The sequence below is a fragment of the Paralichthys olivaceus genome, chromosome 7 (assembly GCF_024713975.1).
Source record: "Paralichthys olivaceus isolate ysfri-2021 chromosome 7, ASM2471397v2, whole genome shotgun sequence".
In the NCBI taxonomy this organism is placed as follows: Eukaryota; Metazoa; Chordata; class Actinopteri; order Pleuronectiformes; family Paralichthyidae; genus Paralichthys; species Paralichthys olivaceus.
Window position 1 is genome coordinate 11,164,267 of NC_091099.1, and position 6,199 is coordinate 11,170,465.

Here is a 6,199-nt window from a genome sequence, read left to right on the forward strand (position 1 = left end):
AGGTCGCAGTTTTCCATCTCCATAAAATGCAGCAGGGTGGGTGCACCGGGGTCACTGCTGAGGTTCAGTATTAGAGCTCTGACATCCAGTAAAAAAGATAAACTAACCCCCTTCTCTGCACTGATGTACAGTGACTGACTGTTTGGGAACATCTACTGTGTGTTTTCCTGTATATGCGGCAAACTCTTTTACCCCAAGCTTGGATGGCCACAAAAGGAAAACACTGATAGCGTCAATTGAGCTATTACTCACAGAAGAGGGTTCTAAATAGGCTTCAAATAGTTCCTCTATTGTTCTAACTTTCTGGCACCTCTTCTTACAAACTCACACCCAATCTGGCACCAAAGAGAGCCAAAGAAAACCTTGACATATATTTGCAAAATGGTGAGGGAGAAAGAGAGAGAGAGGAGGGGAGGGTGGGTGTGAGAGACAAACAGGGGGTTGGAAGGAACACACATTTGGCACAGGTTATCAGGAAATGCCACAGACTTCTCCAAACCTATAAACATGACCACACACTTGTCTGTTCTCACTACCTTGGTTTTTGTCTTTCCTCTTCTCGCAGTTGGTAAGCGTGTGTGTGTGTGTGTGTGTGTGTGTGTGTGTGTGTGTGTGTGCGTGCACATTTAGTGTCATTGGCAGGCATGATGCTGGAAAACTCTGTCCAGGTGAACAGTCTCAACGGGACATACGTCATTCCGGCCCACACTGGAGCTTGATTTGTGGATTTTCTCAGTCGTTGGAGTGAGGCCTGACATACATCAACTGGTAACATGAGGATTTGTGGGTGGTATTCAAATTGACCAAGGTTAAAATGTCTGTGTCATTCTCAGCATAGAGTCAGTACTTTTGTTCAGTCTCTTTATAAAATATCTCACATATCTGAGAATAACACTACAGTGGAGTAGTGTTTTATGAGTGAATCCCCCTTTGTTTGCATTGTGCACAAGGTTACTGCCTCTTGTTTCTAGTTTTTCTATTGATTAACAGTTGGAGTTGGTAAGAAACATAGATGCGCCAGTGGTGAGAAAGAAGTACACTTCGGGGAATGTGAATGTAACATTAAGATCAAATCAATGTAATAAAATTTGATAAATTAATCAATTTAAATTGTTCATTGTATCGAAAACTTCACAAAGGAACAGGGTGCAAATACTAGATATTTGATCAATTGTTTATTATCTCATAAAACAGTTCAGATCAGACCCCTCTGAAGTTAAAATAAATTGTTATGTACAGTTTTGTAATTTTACTTTCTCAAGAATCCCCCCCACTTCCAAAGTACAGTTATATTGTCCACTTAACTTCCGTAAAAGGAAAATCTTGATTTCTTATCAGACAGTGAGTTCACAAATTTAATTCATCATAAAGTAGTTACATAACCGTCCCACTATTCAGCTGCAGCACCAGTTTCTATTATATTATTAATACAAGGTTATTCATCTACAATGATTTATCAGATAAATTAAATTTCTTGCTAAAAAGATAAGGTTGTGCTGGAGGAGGATACACACCATCTAAAAAGAGTTTAGTGCCCTGGTGACTCAAATGCTGTTGTTTGTTATGGTGCAATACTGATTTATAGCTTATTAATTAAATATTTATCATTATTAATAAAGGCAACTATCTTTTATTTTGTTAACGGTTATAAACAGGCTAGAAACAGGTATCTTCTTACAAAACTGGGAAAACTTTAACGGGCCTCAGTAGAGCACATAAACCTCCGCTAACCCCCAACAGTCCACATTAAAATTCCCTGATTCCATATTTTTATTTGCACACTCTCAAAGATGTCAGTCCCATAAACATGATTGATGTTTCCCCTGAAAATTGTTTTTTTTTTAAAGTCAATATTAGATTTGAGATTTTGGGGGGTTCTTTTTCAGTCCATGATGTACAAACCTTCAACCAAGTTTCGTGAAAAAATCAGATTTTTCATAATCCTGCTGACAAACAAACAAACCAACTAGGGGTGAAAATGTAGCCTATTGTTACTTCCTTGGCGAAAGTAATAAGTGAGAAAACTACCTAGTGATACAAGACAATTGAAAGAGGGATGGTGAAAGTAAAGAAAGGTCACCTGGTTGTAAAGATTTTGGTGACGTTGTTCCACTGGCAACTTTTCTACGAGGGGCGGCGTGGTAAAACTTTTGCAGCTGTCTCCTAAAGACCTCACAGAGCACGTTTGTGTGTGTCTCTGTGTGTCTGCATTTGCATGCATGGCTTTGTGTGTGTTCATGCTTCAAATTACCTGGTGCACGTCTGGCGAATCGCTCAGGTGGGCTCCGAAGACCGGGGCGGCATGCAGTGAAGCCTACCCTGCTCTATGTTCACCATCAACACCTTAATTACACGTATGAGGTCTGACACAGACACATGTGGGATGAAATGTACCTGCCGCCCCAGAGCAGCTTTTTTCTCGCTCCCTTCGTTCTTTAATTTTACCGACTCCCCTCCCTCCCCTGTGCGTCTCCACTTCTATGTGAGTCATGCGGGAGCAAATTAGCAGTGAGCAGCAGACAACATGAGTTGACTGTTAACAGATGTGTGAGAAATGAGGAAACACAGGTTTAGGCACTATTCTAAGACCTGCTCTACCGTTTCCCCTTGTCCTGGAGCAGTGTTTGGTTTTTGTGACCATGTAGTTTGTCTTTGTAGTGTCAGCTTCAAATGTTTCAGCTGAGACAAAATTCCAGGTTTTGCATATTCTGGTTGTGTGCAACTGAAAACTTAAAAATCTTCAAGTGGAGTTCTTTTTGTGTGTGTGTGTGATTAATGACAAATTTTATTTTGAGAAGTCCTAAATCTTAATTTGTAATTAACAGGTCGCAGAGGGAACTATAAGCACGACTGTATACCATGGTGTTCAGGAAGGCTGCTTCAGAAATAGAGAATTGTATCAGCAAGACAATAGCACATAATAGTCCCCAGTTACAATATAGGTTGGGTATGTAAACATGACCTATTTGTGTGTATTATCCAGCTGGTTTGAGTGTTGTGCACTTCTGAGTGACTGACATCCACCGTCAAAGGGCCGGCACAATAGAGTGCATGTGGGATGTTGATGTGTTTGCAGAAGGATATGTCATTTAAACAGTTATGGCTTGTGTGGATATACAAACTAACCAGGCCATGAATTGTTCCAACGCTCTGTCTCAAATGTTCACATCAACACCCATAAACACAGGAGGAGGGACAGACAAAAGGCAGAATGAGGACCGTGTACTGAACTGGACCTGTTCTGTTAAACTGAAGTGATTCAGCATCTCTCAACATATACAATAAGATTATTTTGTTAAAGCTTGAGTTTAAAAAGTTTCTGATAAATATGGTGACCCTGAAAAACACAATGTCAAATAAAAAGCACAACAGAAAAATAACAAAAACTGGTTATGTCAGCATTTCCTTTCAGTTAAGAAGACATCGGAAGTTAATGCCATATGTTGTGATTTGTTGTGTTTTTCTTTATCATTGCTTTTTTTAATTTGTTGTTGTGTTGTCCTAGTTTTTGATTTATCAAGGCCTTTGACAAAACAGTCAAATCACACTCAAAAAATAACTTTGCCTATTACAGTGACTTTCTGTTTTTCAGTTACAGATTAAATTCTGATGTAGTTGTATTACATGAGTTCAATTAAATGATTTGTTTTCTTTCACGTTGAGTTAGTGTAAATAAATCAAAATAATAAGGGTGATTTGATTAAATAAAATGTGGTAATCACTGCACCACTCTGCCAACTGCTTTATCAAACATATCATTGATTCATATGACTCATCCATAAAACTTTGTTCTCTACTTTCTGAATGTCATTATTTCATTATTGTTATTGACAATGTCAAAACCAGTTGTTAGCTATTAGGAAGTGAATTATCTAAGAGGAAAATCAATAGCACATTGAGTGGCTTCTGTCAAGATCCTTTGATCCTCTTTAAAGTTATTTTGGGAATGTGTCGGTGTCTCATTCTGCTAATGTGCATGATAATAAAACAATATGTTAAAGCTCCTCTCTTGCATTACTGTCTGCTGCCCACTCTCCTGCTTTCTTCTAGTATCACAATCTGAAATTACAACAAGGCAGAATACAGGGCTGTAATGACGAACACAATGTCCGGTTTTACACAACTTTTATCCGAGAAGCCTCGGTGCCTGTTTGCACGGACAGATTGTGCTTATGTGTGGTTTATTTTTGTAACTTGTAACTGTCACCAGATCTCAATTACGAGTACAACCACATGTACCGACAACAGGAAGTGTGTGTTTGTTTAAAGGAGGATCTCTTGACACAGTATCTGTGTTTACAGCGTCTATCCACACCACTGTCATCACTGAACCCAACACACACTCTGTGGGGGTATCAGTGGTGTGTCTGTGTTTCCTCAGTGGATGTCAGGTCCATTCAGAAGCTTTCATCACAGAAAACCTCAATCATGTAACATTTCTGTTTGGAAGTTTCCTGAAAATTAAAATTTTCATGTCTGAAACTTTTTTTTTCTTTCTCTCATCACAGTGAAATACCTGAGCCCTCCCATCATGTCCCCTGTCCCTGTGACCCCTTCTTTCCATTTCCCCTTTCACTCACAGTCTCTGGTACTTAAGGTCATATGGATGAAATCTGGACGAGAAGCTGGAACAGTAGAGGTCACAATGAAGCCCAACTAATATCTTGCATCTGAAGATTTGCACATATATTGCATGTGCATGCAAGGAGGGATACCAATATACAACACACAACTCACCCATTGCAACTTCCTACAAATCTGCAGGAAGTCTAATAATACACCAAAACACTCAAACAGAGCAGCCTAGAATACACTGGTCTGTATTGTACATCCCTGCTACAGTAAACCCCCCCTTTTCTCACTTTTGCTCTCCATCTCCCCTCACTCTGTGTATCAACTCATTCATCCTCCATATCATCTCCATCGCTTTCTGGACTTCCTGCCTCTATTACCAGCCGTATGAAGATATGAAGTTTCTGGTATAACCAGGCACAGATGTGAGGACTCTCGAATGGTGACAGCCCTCATGTGAGCTTCTCTCTCTCATTTCTGTCGTCTAGGCAGAAGCCGTCGCTCTCAGAAACACCCACTGGATTCTTGCTAGGAGAGTCAGTAATGAGATTGTGGTGATGAGGGCTTTTTGTGGCGCGCTCAAACTGGTGAAGGTCATCCAGTCATCTGCTGCTCATTATGTGCGAGCATGTGTGTTTGTGAGCGTGCGTGTATGTGCATTTGAAAGGAAAGATGGGAGAAAAGCAGTGTCAGTGCCTGCAGGAGACAGTATATGTGGATTTGTTGCATGTAAGGTAGGGAAAGAAGAAGAGACAAGGAGATTAGCGCTGCGCTCTAGTGAAAGTATCTGACTCATGGCTGATTGTTTGTAATTGCGTATGACTCTGTGATCCTGTCAGGAAGCTGCAGGAACATTACTCATTGAAGCACAGAGAAGATGGTGACTGCCTCCTCCATGTTCATCCATCTATTCCTCTGTTTTATTTTGTGCAAATTTTATTTAATCCACAACATCTCAATCTGCACTCTGATGGGTACTTAACGTGCACCCATCGCACTGTCACCGGAGGACAGGAGTGCTGCCGTGTGACCGACGCATCAGAGGTGATGTTTGAGGGAAAAAGCTACGGCCAACTCAAGTGTCATGTCTCCTATCTCATGCTGTCATCACTGCAAATAGGATGGTACTCAGAAGACAGCTTGGGACACACACACACACACCAGTTACTGCAGTCCTTATCTAACACAGGGGGGAAGAAGAAAAGTATCATAAACAAACTCCACCCCACCACCCCCCAACCCCCCTTCTTTTGCATCTCCACTGAGTTTCCCGTCACTGACAAGTGGCTGCCAGTACATGATTGAGTGGGAAGCTGCTGTATGAAGAGAGGACACAGAATCTGATGAATCTATAAACATTAGTATTCATCTATAATTTTCCCACAGGGACATAATATGACTGTCATTCAAATGTGATTAGAAGTCTATGTATTATTCTTTTACACTGTTTTATTTATCAAGATGAACTTTCCAGTTGGTTCTCAAGAGACGATTCTTGTTGCACAAGATGGAAATGCTTTATGCAATAAAACTCAGCTTAAGTAACATGCAATGTTATTATCTATCACCATTAAAGATAGATAGATCATAGTAAATAATAACACAACTTTATTGTTTTATATCATAT